Source organism: Hemiscyllium ocellatum, chromosome 14 (assembly GCF_020745735.1).
Source record: "Hemiscyllium ocellatum isolate sHemOce1 chromosome 14, sHemOce1.pat.X.cur, whole genome shotgun sequence".
Lineage (NCBI taxonomy): Eukaryota > Metazoa > Chordata > Chondrichthyes > Orectolobiformes > Hemiscylliidae > Hemiscyllium > Hemiscyllium ocellatum.
Genome location: NC_083414.1, coordinates 22,367,132 through 22,383,223, shown reverse-complemented (window position 1 = coordinate 22,383,223; position 16,092 = coordinate 22,367,132). Strand labels below are relative to the sequence as shown.

General features: G+C 38.9%; 2 protein-coding genes across 5 annotated transcripts in view; one reads left to right on the top strand and one right to left on the bottom strand.

Annotated features, from left to right (window-relative positions):
• omd (osteomodulin) overlaps window positions 1–11,613 on the bottom strand; it is a 36,359-nt gene extending 24,746 nt beyond the window's left edge. Inside the window, exons 1-2 of one of the 2 annotated variants that reach the window (XM_060835496.1) lie at window positions 11,346–11,613; window positions 6,774–6,903 (exon numbers count right to left, since the gene is read on the bottom strand). The gene's annotated coding sequence lies outside the window, so the exon portion shown is untranslated. The remainder of the gene's footprint in view (window positions 1–6,773; window positions 6,904–11,345) is intronic. The other variant, XM_060835495.1, reaches the window with a different exon arrangement.
• The window catches only part of cenpp (centromere protein P), a 348,905-nt gene that overhangs the window by 138,952 nt on the left and 193,861 nt on the right, over window positions 1–16,092 (top strand). The window lies entirely within an intron of this gene.

The window sequence follows — 16,092 nt, the reverse complement described above, 5'->3', positions numbered from 1 at the left end:
TTACCTGCACACCAACTAATATCATTTATTGCATCCATTGCACTCTCCTCTACACTGGGGAGACTAGACGCCTCCTAACAGAGCGCTTTAGGGAACATCTCCGGGACACCCGCCCCAATCAACCACACCACCCTGTGGCCCAACATTTCAACTCCCCCTCCCACTCTGCTGAGGACATGGAGGTCCTGGGCCTCCTTCACTGCCACTCCCTCACCCCCAGACGCCTAGAGGAAGAACGCCTCATCTTCCGCCTCGGAACACTTCAACCCCAGGGCATCAATGTAGACTTCAAAGTTTCCTCATTTCCCCTTCCCTCACCTCACCCTAGTTCCAAACTGCCAGCTCAGCACTTGTCCTACCTACCTATCTTCTTTTCTGCCTATCCACTCCACCCTCCCCCCGCCCCCGACCTATCACTTTCATCCCCTCCCCCACTCACCTATTGTACTCTATGCTACTTTCTCCCCACCCTCACCCTCCTCTAGCTTACCTCTCCACGCTTCAGGCTCTCTGCCTTTATTCCTGATGAAGGGCTTTTGCCCGAAACGTCTATTTTTCTGCTCCTTGGATGCTGCCCTGAACTGCTGTGCTCTTCCAGCACCACTAATCCAGAATGTGGTTTCCAGCATCTGCAGTCATTGTTTTTACCTACTTTTCAAGATATCTCTATTTTTTACCCCAAGTTCTTTTGCTTTTGTATGCTTCTCTACAGTAAATACTGACACAAACTACTCGTTAGTGTCTCGCCCTAGATATTCTTTTTCCATTAATGTATTTGTAGAATCTCTTTGGATTCTTCTTAACTCTAGTTTCAAAGATATATTATGCCCCCTTTTTGCCTTCCTGATTTTCTTCTTCGTTACACTCCTACTGCCCTTATACTGCTCTATGGATTCACTCAATCAGCTGTCTATACCTGTCGTATGTCTCCTTCTTTTCCTTGATCACAATCTCAATTTCTCTAGTCATCCAGCATTCCCTACACCAACCACACTTGCCCTTCACACTAACAGGAACATACTGCCTCTGTACTCTGGTTATCTCATTTTCTAAGGCCCTCCACTTTCCAAATGTCCCTTTACCAACGAACAACTCTTTCAATCAACTTTTGAAAGTTCTTGCCTGGTACCCTCAAACTTGGCTACTTCAATTTAGAAGTTTAACTTTTAGATCTCTCATCTTAAAGATAGCCATGAAAACCAATATCCTAACCACTATGTTGTGCTGGAATATAGAATAGCTTCATTTGGATAAGCCAAAACATTTAAGGGGCAGGATGAAAGCTTGGTAATTGCCAATGTACACCTTCCGTACTCATAGACAACTAAATGTAAGTATTAAAAAAGTAAAAGGGATGTAACTAACCCAAAGAAAGTTTGATTATTCACTGTATGTCTGTGAATCCCTCATGAGTTACTAATGATCGATAACATTTTGTTCACTCAGAGAAAGATTACTGGCAGGATGGATGGACTCAGGGCAGATGGACTACCAGAAAGTCCATTGTGATTTCTAGCATTGCAAATACTTTTGAGCTTTCTTGCAGAGCGGGCTAATACGTTTGTAAATAGCGTACCATTTATCTGATGTGTCAGTAAGCAGGACGCAGCTAACTACTCAATCCCTCTATCACTGTACAGTGCCAACTATTCACTGGTATCACAAATTGATATTGACAGGGCAACATCAATGTTTAACAATATGCTTTAAGGATTAGATTGAACAATGTATTTTAAATCACGCCGGAATGCAGCCGTGTTGATGGAAATCAGAATGTATCTTGAATGTGGAAGAAATAAAACATTCATGTTTATACAACATCTAATGTTACATATGGCAAGTTAGTACAACTTTGTTTTACCTCATCAAATTTTTGTATGGAGCAAATTTAAACAAGAAAATATTAGATCAGGACCAGTTAAATTTTGTTAATTTTTGATGACTGCGGGAAGAACTTTGCTTATCTTGGCAGTTCAATTTTCAGGTAATCTTATAGGATCGTTGAATGTCAGCTTGGCTCAGGTGTAACATTATTGTCTTTGTTTATGAGTTAGTCCAGAATATCAGCACATGATTTCAGCTCACAATTGAGTGCAGTGCTTTTTTTTTAAACCTAGGAGGCAACTAGTTTATGGAGAATATTCATTGGAATACCATACACACTCACAGGTACGCATTCCTTTTTAGTAGAATAGGTCACTTCATTTTGAGAATTTTATATTGCCAATGCTACCTGAAGTCTTTGTACAGCATTTAGTTATTCTATGGAATATCATCATCATACTTTTGTGAAGACTCCTTTTTGTTCAGTAGTTTCTCCTTGAGTAAAAGTTATGCTTTTGATGAAATACTCCCTTGACTAAAGGTCTCTAAATAATTGAAGCTTTAATGAAAGCATTGTATATTTCAAAGCTAAAATGATCACATTATAATTTTTGGTCGACTGTGTTTAAGAGGTCTAAGAGTATTAGATACATATGAACAAGGAACAAGAGTAGACCACTCAGCCCTTCAAAACTGTTCTGGCATTCAGTACGATCATAGCTGGTCTGATTTTAAACTCAACCCTACATTCCTGCAAGTATTTGATATTCTTTTATTCCTTGTAATCAAGAATCTATCTATGTTTATGTTAAAAATGTTTAAAGATTCTGCATTCACTCATTGCTTTCTGAGGAAGTGAGTTTGAAAGACACTCAGCCCTTTGAGAAAAAATAAAATGTTTCCTTGCCTGTGTTTTGTTACCAATGTTCTAAATGTGCAACCCTTTTTTCAACCAACCTTCCCCAGTTCTAGATTTTCTTAGAAGGGGAACATCCTGTAAGCATTCAGCTGGTCACTTGCCCTCAGGATCTTATATGTTCCAGTTAAGTTACTTCTAAACTCCAGAGGTTACAGTCCCAGCCAGTCTAGCCTTTCTTCACGACAATCTGTACATTCCAGCTCTTAGTCTGAACAGCTTCCAACCTATTAACATCCTACCGTCTGATGATGAGTACTGTACACAGTACTCCAGATGTGATCTCACCAATGTCCTGTATAACTGAAGCATAAACTCCCTACTGTTGCATGCAATTCCCCTGTCAGTAAACAATCCATTGGCTTTCCTGATTACTTGCTATACCTGCATATTAAGCTTCTCTGATTCATGCGTGAGGACTCAAGATTTCTCTGCATCTCAGGGTTCTGCATCCTGTCACCACTTATGGTTCCTTTTTATTCTTTCTGCCAAAATGGACAATTTCACACTTTCCCAGATAGTACCCCATTCGTCATATCTTTGCCCATTCACTTAACCTATCTATATCCATTTGTAGGCTCCTTATGTCCTCTTCACAACTCTCTTTTCTACCTATCTTTGTGGCATAACCTATCTTTTTCTCTTCATCCAAATAATTTAAATACATTTTAAAGAGTTGAAACCCCAGTACCAACCCCTATGGCACACCACTCATGACATCCTGCCAGTCTAGAAAACACTGATGTATTCCTATTCTCTACTTCTCTATTAGCAAGCCAGTGTTGATGGTATTGATAAATCTTGGGTTTCTGTAATATTTTTAAGAACATACATTGCTGAAATAAGTCTGTTAGATCTATGGAATTCATTGCCACAGAAGACTGTGGAGACCAGGTTATCGAGTATATTTAAGACTGAGATAGATAGGTTCTTGATTATTAAGAGGATCAAAGGTCATAGGGAGAAAGCAGAAGAATGGGGTTGAAAAACTTGTCGGCCATGATGGAATGGAAGAGCAGACTTGATGGACCAAATGGCCTAATTTCTGCTCTTATGTCTTATGGTCTTATGTTTGAGAAACTCTTGATATCGACCAGGTTTCAAATTTTTGAGAACTTTAACTTAATTTACTTTAGCTGTGATGAATCCATTTTGTAGTGTATATATTGGAAGCATTTTTGGTGCTGTTCATGTTCAAAATGGCATTTGCACTCTTGGTGTACACCTCTAGTGCTGACTGCTTCAGACTCTATTTTGGGTAGGTTTTAAGCATCATTGAAGCAGTCAGAATAGGCAGGTTATGGTATCAGTCAGACTCTAATGATTCAACCCTATTGATACCATTTTTGATTCCAGCATTTCAGTTATCACTCTCTCTAAACTTTGCATGGTGAAACGTGCATAGGAGCAGGGAGGACTATCACAGCTCCCACACCCACAGGCCCAAACTTAGTTCAACTAGACAGTTCACTGCAACCATCTTGAGGATAATTTGCAATAGGCAAAATATCTTGCCCTTACCAGCTTTGTCCCATAAAAACAATAAAAAAGGAGATTGCAAGCTGCAAAAGCCTCTTTCACTTGTTTTCAATCATTGTGCTGTAGATGGCTTGCATCATAAGTGGTACAATATGCAGAGGCAACGCTAAGAAAAACAACCCGCATAACGAGAAGGAGAACTCCATCCCAGAGTTTTCAGTGAACAATTTGACTGTTTACTGTAAGGCAGAAATGTGCAGCATCTCTGTTTCATTGAAATCTGTTACCCTCTTAGAGGTAGACCTGCAGCCATATGAGGAGAACCTTGGCCATAAACCTTTTTTGTCTTGAGCTCCGTTTGGATTGGAGCAAATTACATTTTGTTTGATAGTTGGTGCATACATGACAGCCCAAAGAACCTTTTTCCATGCTGCAAAAACTCTGTGACTCTACATCTTTACGACATCTTGATCATCTCTCAAATCAGCATCCACTATTGTATGGAAAGGTCACCAACATGCTATATGCACTGAGAGAGGAGCACCTTACATTTTGTTTTGTCGGAACAAAGCAAACAGAACAAAAACATACCAGAAATGTCACTTTGTGCTTGAACGCCTCAAATCCATTGCAACCACACCGTTCCTGTCTTTCAATATCAAATCTCACGCAGTGCTTTATGGAGGTCAGATCCGAGTATCTTGGCAACAGCAATGACATCTTTATTCTGAAGGACTTATCTAACTTTCAGCATCCATAAGAAACCAGATGGTTGCTACAGGATGACAAGGACTATCCATGATTTAATACTGGTTCACAATGCATGCACACATGGACACACATGTGACGAAAGGCATAGTACCATTTGAAATTTGATTGAGCAGACCACTTGGGTGCTCACTTCCTTGCCGTCTGCTGCATTTTGCACATGCTCTTCATGGTGAGAGCGCAACCTTTGCCATGAGTATATAGAAAGCAGGGCCTCAAAACTGTTTTCTAGCTGGGCTGTCTATGATCATCTTATCTGACTGCAATACCAGTGAATGAACATCTAATTTCCCCCATTCAGTTAATGTTCAACAACACACTTTGCTTCATTTACTCTGAAATCCAAATTTGCAACATTCAGGTGGCTTCAGCTTGTGCTACAATGAAAGCTGAGACATATATAGGCATTGCATCGTGGTTGTGTCCACAGTTGTATTTTTGTGATTGCCCACCACATCTGCACTGGGAAGGACAGGCTGCAGACTCTGTGTAACACTATGTTCATGGTTATTGCTGGACGCCTTCAATATTCTTGATGATGACTACAGGCTTTTCAGCAGACTGCTATGCACCAAGAATTTTATGTATGCATATTCACTAGCTCTTTTTGCAAGTTTTCTCATCATATTCCTCAACTGAATATGTCCTCTGCAACTGAACCCTTCTGTCCTTTTACCCTCTGGTAAGTTGCATTTTCATTACCCTTCCCTTTCTCTTGGCTACAGCCCATTTATACTGGAGTGTTTCACCATGTGCAGACCTCTCCTCTATTCAAGTTTCCATCGTGTCGTGCAAATATCTGATCTGGTTACTGAAACTCTGAGAAAGTGACAGGGTTGCTTCTGCCAAGTCTTTTCCTCCTCTTCTTGCTCCTGCAATATTGCCTCACCAAGGTGCAATTCTTGATCATCTGACTGGAGAAAGGCAAAACAGTGTGATTATGGTGAGGGTAGTATGGCAGAGGGGTTAAAGTATGAGTTGCAGCTTGGAAATCAGAAACTATTCAGGAGTGAATAGCAGCAGATGGTGAAAAGGAGGAATAGATTTCTGCTAACAAAGGTGGCAGTTGTTACCATGTCGGTAAGCATTCTGTATTTTAGCAGAATGAGGGTGGACAGCTGTGTCAGCCCTGCCAATTAAATGCTGCTGCCCGCAATTGTGTACCAATTTGTCTGAGTAGAAAGAAAAGTATTTTAGGGTGGTATGATGTGCTTGTCATGACTGCTAGTTAATAGTGTGTAGAAGCTGATAGATGTGTGTATGAAGTTGCAGCAGTGATTTCTGCGAGAGGGTGAGGCAAAGCTAAGAATTAAAGTAGAAAATGCTGGAAAGACTCAGCCCAACAGGCAGCATCTGCAGAAAAAGAAGTTAATGCTTCAGGTCAGGTCATAGTTAAAAGGGAAAAGGATGATTGAACTGGGGGTGTGGGACGATGGTACAAAAGTACAGAGTCTAAAATAAATAGAAAATACTGTAAATATTCACATGTCTGATGAATGATCGTTGACCTGGAATGTTATTGCTTGTTTTCCTCTCTACAGATGCTGCCTAACTTGCTGAGTATGTCCAACAATTATTAATAAAAAGGTATTTTATTAAATAGTGATGGTGATAGATCAAGGAAAGGAACAAAATATGTATCCAGGATATGAGAATGGGTGAGCAGAATTACGTTCAGCAGCTATCATTAAAAGAAATGGAGGCAAAGATTATGATTAGCAATCATTGAACTTGATATTGAGAACAGAAACCTGCAAAGATGAAATCATGTTATTTGCATTCTTGCCTTCCACTCTATCACAGATTTTTCTGTTTGTTCTTTCATCTTGAAACTTTTCTGTGTCTGGTTTTAAATGTGCTGCATCCCTCAGCAGTTCCAATTCCAACAAAGGAACACTGACCTCAAACATTAACATCTGTGAAGACATAAATAGAATTGCCTGACTTGCTATGTCCAGCAGTCTAGTTTTTTATTTAGCATTTGCAATGTTTTGTTCTGACGAAGCTAAGAATAGTAAATATGAATCACGATTGGTGGAAATTGTTGGTGTAGTAATGATTGGAATATGATGAATTGAGCAGTGTGTAAGACTCATGGTACAAATTAGATGAGATACTTGAGACTGTACTGCTTGCATCAATTACCATACTTAGCTTTTCCTCTTGCCTTCACAGCACATGCTGGAGAAACCCTTCCACCATGTGGATAGAGAACATGTCCTCTGTTTTGGCATATAACAATTTTATGCTGAAACTACTCTGTTCTATTATTTCATATTGAACCAATATGATCTGATCACATTGTCCCTGCTCTGAAAATGTTAATGTATTTTAAGCATAATTCTGATGTAAATATAATTTCTATTTTTCTGGATGCATTGGAGCATGGTATTATGGGGTTCCTTTTAATGTATGGCCATTTTAGAAAGAATCCCTACAGTGATTAATTTACAAAAAAAAAATTGAATGAATCAAATAAAATTCGATTGTAAAGTAGTTAAGGAGGTCATATAGTAGTGCTGAACCCTAAGGGATTGACCACTGACTAAACCCCTTCTTCTCCTGACAGATCTAAGGAAGGACAATTTTGGTGGGATTAGGCAGAAACTTTCAAAAGTTGATTGAGGTTAGCTAATCGCAGTTAAAGGGATGGCTGGTAAGTGAGAGGACATCAAAAATGAGATAATGAGAGTCCAGAGACAGTACGTTCCTCTCAGTGTGAAAGGCAAGTCTTGTAGGTGCATGAAATGCTGGATGACAAGAGAAATTGAGGTTCTAGTCAAGGAAAAGAAGGAAGCATAAGTCAGATATAGATAGCAGGGATTGTGTGAATCCTTGGAAGAGTAGAAGGGCAGTCGGAGTATTCTGAAGAAGAAAATCAGGGGGCCACAAAGGAGACATAAGATCACTTTGGCAAATAAGGCTAAGAAGAATCCAAAGAGATTCTACAAATACATTAGCAGAAAAAGAGTAACTAGGGAGAGAATAGGACCCATTAAGAACAGGGAGAAAATGAGAATTGCAGATGCTGGGGAAGGACTTATGCCCGGAACGTCAATTCTCCTGCACCTCGGATGCTGCCTGACCTGCTGTGCTTTCCCAGCAACACACTCTTGATCCCCATTAAAGAAAACAAGGTTGCTTGAGTTTGGAATCACACGAGATAGGTGAAATACTAAATGAGTATTTTGTGTCAATGTTTACTGTGCAGGAGGATACGGAAGCTAGAAAACTTGGAGAAATAAACTGTGATTTCTTGACAAGTGTCCATCTTACAGAGGAGGAGATGCTGGATATCTTGAAACGCATAAAGGAGGACAAATCCCTGGGACCTGATCAGGTCCATTCCAGAACTTTGTAGAAGCTAGGGAACTGATCACTCAGATCCTTACTGAGATATTTGTCTCATCGATAACCACGGGTAACCTGTCAGAAGACAGATGATTGGCTAACATGATGACATTATTTAAGAAAGCTGCTAAGGAAAAGCCAGGGAACTATTGACTGGTGAGTCTGACATTATTGGTGGGTAAGTTGGTGGAGGAGATTCTAAGGGACAGGATTTACATGTATTTGGAAAGGCAAGGACTGATTTAGGAGAATCAGCGTGGTTTTGTGCATGGGGAATTGTATCTCATTCACTTGATTGAGTTTTTTGAAAAAGTGATGATGATTGATGAAGGCAGAGCAGTGGACGTTTTCTGTTTGCACTTCAGCAAGACATTCAACAAGGTTCCACATGATAGACTGGTAAGCAAGGCTGGATTACATGAAATACAGGAAAGCTAGCCAATTGGATACAAAATACAAAGTAGGAGATTGGAGGTCTGTGACCAGCAGTGTGCCACAAAGTTCAATGCTGGCTCTACTTTTGTCATTTATATAAATGATTTGGATGTGATTATAGGAAGTACTGCAAATAGGTTTGCAGATGAAATCAAAATTGTTGGTGAAATGGACAGCGAAGAGGGTTAGCTCAGAGTATAATGAGACCTTGATCAGATCGGCACATAGGCCAAAGAGTGGCAATTGGAGTTTAATTTAGATAAATGTGAAGTGCTGCATTTTGGTGAGGCAAATCAAGGCTTATCCACCTAATGGTAAGGTCCTGAGGAGTGTTGCCCAACAAAAGACTTTCAGTGCAGATTCATAGTTCCTTAAAAGTGGAGTGGCTGGTAGACTGTAGTGAAGAAGCTATTTGGTATGCTTGCCTTTATTGGTCAGTGAATTGTGAATAGGGGTTGGGAGGTCAGGTTGTGGTTGTACAGAATACTGGTTCAGCTGCTTTTGGAATACTGCGTTCAATTCTGGTCTCTCTTCTACAGGAAAGATGTTACAAAACTTAAAAAGGTTTAGAAAAGACTTAGAGGGATGCTGCCAAGGTTGGAAGATTTGAGCTATAGGGAAAGGCTGAATAGGCTGAGGCTATTTTCCCTGCAGCATCGGAGGTTGTGGAATGACCTTACAGACGTTTATAAAATCATGAGGGGACATGGATCAGGTGAATAGTCAAGATCTTTTCCCCAGCAGTTTAAAACTAGAGGGCATAGGTTTAAGATGAGAAAGAAAAGATTTAAAAGGGACCTAAGGGGCAACATTTTCATGCAGAAGGTGGTATGTATACGGAATGAGCTGCCGGAGGAGGTGGTAGAGGCTGGTAGAAGTTCAACATTTAAAAGGCAGCTGGATGGGTCCATGAATAGAAAGAGTTTAGAGGGATATAGGCCAACTGTTGGCAATGGGGTGAGATTTATGCAGAGTATTTGCACGGCATGGATGAGTTAGACCGAAGGGTCTGGTTTTGTGCTGTACATTTCTGTGACTTGTGATAACTTGCCATCAGGTTTTATATATGAAGAATGCAATGTACTGGCATCAATGGAATTCTACACTATGATGCATCACCATCATCAGGAGTGAGGTTTGGTGCAGAGGGTCTGAATAATGTGGCCCATGTTGCATTTTCATATGCTTACCAAATTTGTATTTCAGTCAAGGGTAAGGAAAAATTGTTTTTGTGGGATCAGGCTTTGTGGAGTATACAATTTCCAAGCTGATAGTGAAAATGAATGCTTAATTTGTTTTTTTTTCTTCAAAGCAATTCTTTTCTTGACTTTGCAAGTGTTTTCTTTAAAAATGCATGCTTCACCTTAAAGTTCTGTACCAAATAATTGTTTTTATAATGCTGCATTAAATTGACAGATCATTTTAGCAGTGCTGCTTTTATTTTATTTTGAATTGTTAATGGTAAAGTACCGTGGTCTGTTTGGTCATGCTGATCGGACTTGCTTCATATTGATTTGTTTTAATTGTATCTGTGTTGATTTATCATCAGGCAAAACTACTTCTAAAATGTTAATTCTGTTTTATTGAGTTGAAAAGAAGGCAAAAAAAAATCTTTTATATAACTATTAGCAAAATGTTTGATATCTTAGTTGTGGACCTCAGATTTGTGTTTAATTTTAAGATTTATTATTAAACTTAACTCACCTCTTCCTGTCTGCTTCCATATTATACTGTTTCAGATTATATTGAGGTTTTAAAAAATAAATCATGTTAAAAGTTCTAATGCAGAACATGAGCGTTCTTCTGCAAGAATAAGTTATTTGAGTTATAAATTTTGTATAACAGTTTTTATTCAAATTAAGAATGAACTGACATATTTGCAGAGAAACTACCTATTACAAGTAATATTTGCCATTTTAAGTGAACAGAAATATTGCTGAACATATTACAGTTGTAACTAAACATACTTCTTAGTTGCATCTATATAAACACATTAATTATTACTTAAGGAATTAGTATACTATTTGCATGATAAAATTTGAATTTCCAGAAGATAATTTAGTTTGATTAAAAGCAGTATTTTTGTAAAGTAGAGGACAAAGGAAATGGAACCGAACATTGCTGCAATATAAGTTCTTTCCTGGAAGCCAATCACCTAGTCATTGAGAAATACATTAGATTTTGAGTAACCTGATTCATTATTGTTGTATCAAGCTGTATGGTTTTCTTGGAATATTGAGGCATTTTTGCTGATTTTAAAATAATAAGGCTAAAACATCATTAACTTAACAAAAATTAAATCGTTGTGATGTTGATACTTGGTCATTCTATGAAATGAAACGTTTGTTACATAATGACCAGTTTATACAGTTGGCGTTATGATGTTGAGTGAAAATTGCAGCATTTTCTTTTCTGGGTGATAACACAATTTAAACATGTCCTTTGGAATCTTCTTTCATGGAAACACAATTGAAATTCATTCAAATTGCATTCAGCACACTTTGAAGCGTAACAAGTGGAAGATTAAATTAATTGTAATTTTTAGCTTCTGAATAAAATTGTAACTTCATACCTGACGAATTTCTTTGGTTGCCTTTTGGGTTTTGGGGCACTCTAGTCCTTAAATTGTTCCCAGATTCTCAGGCGAGATGTTTCACAGAACAAAACTGCAATATGGTTGTCGTAAAACACAGCTTTAATATTGGTTACGTTTGCTAACTTTCACCTCACTCATCAGCAACACTCAGCTGTGGGTGTCTTCATTGTATAAATTAATCTGGAAACTAAAAACCATTTGCTCACTGACTGTGGCTGAGTTTTATGGTTAAATGCTTCTGTCAGCTTATGTGAAAGAGGAATCTTGCATATTTCCTTTGAGACTTAGCATATGGAATCAATAAAAGGCTAAACTGAAACAGTGTGTGTTGGATTTTATTTTTGTCTCTATCCATGCCAAGTTTATTTGACTGCTGTTTGTATTAAGTTGTTCATGAAGTAAGATGAAGTTTAAACCTGTAACCTTTTCAGTGAGATGGAAAAAATTGACAGTTCTTAAACTTAACCCGAGAGCAATAAGAAGGAAAAAAAGGAACAAGAGTCACAGAGACTTGGAGATTTACACAATATTCATATTGAGGAAAAATAGGTTTCCATTCAAATTTTAAATAAATATAGATTATGTATGGGGTTTGGAGTGGGTTCACAAGAGAATGACTAAAATAGTTTCAGGAACAAGGGTTTGCGTTTGCTTAAATGGACTGGTGATGGTTACATTATTCTTGTTAGAATAACAATTATGAGAGAAAATTGTGATAGAGATATTTCATTCACAAAAAGTTTAGTTACAGTAGATACAGAGAGAATATTTCTGATAGCTGAAGGTTCGCCACCAACAGGTAAAGATTTAAGGTGATTAGCAAGAGGGGTGATAAGAGAATTTAGTTTTTACATGTTGACTGGTTAGGATTTAGAATGTTCTGCCTAATTATAGCAGTGAAAACACCTTTGATTATTGCTTTTAAAAGGTAATTAAATAACTACTTCAAGGAGAAAAATATATTGAAGGGATATAAAGAAAGAATTGGAATCAGCACTAATTATGTTACTCTTTGAAAAAGTCAGTACAAACTCTGCCTTAATTCTGTTCTCTATTATTTGATGATTTTGCACACAATAAATCTCCCTCTCAGATGATGCAAATATTTGAGTGATTGTTTTGGCTGTTACCTCAAAAGAATGCAGATTACCCCATTCCTAGTCTCTGGCTTTTTCAGCTGAAGTTGTTATTTAGTCCCAGGAAGTATACCAATTCCTCAATTTAACCTCATGCTTAGTTATTTGAAACACTGTTCCTCTATTAGTTTTATGTTCTCAAAAGAGGATGGATGAATTACTGAAATGTAAACTCAATTGTTTAATGGCATGTTTCCAATTTACCACTATGTACTCCCAGAAAGTTCACCATTATTTTTCTGCACAGCTGCCACTGCTCAAATATGAATATGACGTGTAGAATGTACAGAACAGAAATATGCTAGGCAAAAGTTAGGACTGCAGATGCTGGAGATCAGAGTCAAGATTAGAGTGGTGCTGGAAAAGCACAGCAGGCTAGGCAGCATCTGAGGAGCAGAAAAATCAACATTTCAGGCAGGAGCCTTTCATCAGGCCCAACTGTTTACAGATTATGCACCACAAATCTCTTTCCCCCCAATTCATTCATCCCGCTAACAACCTTTTTTTCCTCCCTCTTGTACTAATCTGATTTCTCCTTAAATGAATTCACACTATTTGCTTTAACTACTACTTGTTGTTCCAGATCATACATTCTCATTGTTCTCTGGTCACAGAAGTTTCTCCTGAATTCTTGATTGGATTTATTTGTAATTATCTTGAATTTGTCACTGATTCCTTGAAACATTTTGAACGTGTATCATCTTCAAGATCAGTGATTAACAATCTGAATGAAAGAATTGATAGCATTGTTGTTAGGTTTGTAGATGACACAAAGATAAAAGGAAGGGCCGGAAGTAGGGAGGCTGCAGATGGATCTGGATAGGCTAGGAAAGTGGGCAAAGAAGTAGCAGATGGAATACAATGTGGGAAAGTGTGATGGTTTGTATTTGTAGAGTTGAGCAAAAATATCAATCCTTTTGAGAAGATTCCCTACTTTCAAAAATTACTACACTTCTACCAGAATCTTGGAATTTTTAAAAAATCAAACTTAACAAAAGAAAACCCCAACAACTGAGCAATGCTGGAATGTACAGTCCCAGGGACAGTTTGTCTGGAAGCTGGGGGAAACCTGTTCACATCTCAGCCCTACGAGAACATTAATTAACTTTTATGACAAACTGAATTTCGATAACATGGAGTCTGCACAAATTCCAAGACCTTCAACTTCAATGGATAATCAGTCACATGAACACAGGACATTCCATTACAATCAGAAAGCCTATTCACCCCTGATGGAAAAGACATTTGCACCTACTTGGATAGATACATCTTGAAAGATACAACAAAGGGACTATTGTAGGAAACCAAATTTGGTGGTGTGAAAAGAGGCTTGCAATTTTATATACTTGTAGGCCTTCATTTGACTTGTAAATTATTCCCCACAGCTACCACCCAGAGAAGGATCCTAGATAGCTACTGTCCCGAGATCGATCTGTACAGCCTTCTCTGAAAAGGGGATCCTGAAGGCAGTTCCGTGACGTACTGACACCAACCTGTTCCTTACCAAGGGAACCAATGGTGACCGACCACGACCTGCAAACCTGAGAACTGACAATCTCTGAAAGCTACCGACCCAACTGACATCAAAAGACCTCAGGGCACATCCTCAGGTGAAAACAGGTTCGCATAACCCACCAGAAAGCAAGGAGAACCAAGTAACACCCAATAAATCCACAATGCGTCCCACCAAATCAGCAGACTCAACCCAGACTGAAGGTCTACACCGTCCGAAGCCTTTATCGAAGCATTGGGTATGGCGAGTGATAACAGTACTTCAAAATCTCAAAATCTTCCCAGTGGTGAGCTTAGATCCTGAGATCCCAAAGTTTTCAACATAGCTAGCAGGTAGGAATAGGTGGGTGGTTACAGTGCAGGGAACCTCAAGGGTAGGAAGTCAAATAATAGCTTCTGTGACTAAAAACCTGCTGTTTAGTTCTAATAGTATTTAACCTGTGTTCAATTTAATAGTACATCCAATTACTGTCCTCTGTATAATTTTGTCTATTTCACTGTTTTATTGCATTTGCCTTTTATTCTTAACTTTTTGTAGTTAAATAAACACAGAGATTCTTTTGCACTGAAAGACCTGTCTACTGGCTTCTTCATTTCACATTCCCTGGGTAAGAACCAGAGATCTGGGTGATTTGAACCATCTAAAAATCAGCAAATTCCTTATATACTTAAAGAGCTTTCTCACTTTCCATCCTCCTAGACCTTACAAATGTTTCCTTCTTCCTTTTGACAAAGGTCATGACATCCCTAGCCATCCAAGGTTCATGTAACGTGCCATACCTATCCTTCATTCTTTCAGGAATGTGCTGCTCCTGAGCACCTATCAACTCCCATTTGAAATACTTCCACATGTGCCATGTTGATTTACCCTCAAACAGCCTCCTCCAATCAAAATTTGCCTGTTCCTGCCTAATATTGTTGTGGTTTGCCTTCCTCCACTTGAACACCTTCACCTGAGGACTACTGTTGTTCCTATTCATGAATATCTTAAAACACTCAGTATTATGGTCACTCGTCCCAAAATGCTCCCCCAGTGAAACTTCACTTGCCTGGTTGGGCTCATTTCCCAAAAACAGGTCCAGTATAACTCTTCCCTGGTTGGACTGTTTGCATACTGTGTTAAGAAACCATACTGAATGGTCCTAACAAATTCTGCCATATCCAAGCCCCAAGGACAAAGTGAGTCCCAGTCAATATAGGGGAAGTTAAAATCGTTCACCACAGCAACCCTGTTGTTTTTGCATCTTACCAAAATCTATCTACGTATTGTTTTCTCAATGTCCTGCATTGTGATTTCTTCTTTCCTGAGTTCTACCCATATTGCCTCACTGCACAAGTCCTCTGAGGTACCCTCCCTCTGTACAGCTGTGAGATATTCCTTTACCATAATGCAATTCCCCCACCCTTTTACATACCCTTCTATCACAGTTGAAACATTGAAATCCTGGGACATTCAACTGCCAGTCCTTTCCCTCCTTCTGCCGAGTTGCTGTAATTGCAACAATGTCATAGTTCCAAGTGCTAACCAAAGCTCTAAGTTCATTTACCTTGCCTATTATACTTCTCACATTGAAACACATGCATTTCAAAACACCTGCCCTGCTATTTTCAGCAACATTTCCCTGCATGTTGATGGAGAAGGTCACACTGTAGGTTAGAACTATACAGAAAAGGGAGAATAGACGGCCACCAAGTACCCTCAGACATCCAGGCACATATTGCAGGAATCTCCAGAGTCTATCTTGTTTGCTAATTAGTATTCCATTTTGGATATTGGTAAGGCTGTTAGTTCATCAGGAGAATATAGCCAGACCTGTGGTATCATGTGCAGCTGAGCTGCAGAGTCGGGAGGAAGAAAAAGGGAGAAGCAATAAGAATAGGAAATTCCTTAGTGGGTTAGACAGGCATTTCTACAGTCGTCTATGTGACTCCAGGATGGTATGTTGCCTCCTTGGTGCAAGAGTAAGGGATGTTTCAGAGTAGCTGCAGGACATTTTTCTGAGGGAGAGTGATCTTTCATAACGCGTGGACCATATTGCTACTATTGACGTGAGTAGAAGTGAAGATGAAGCCTG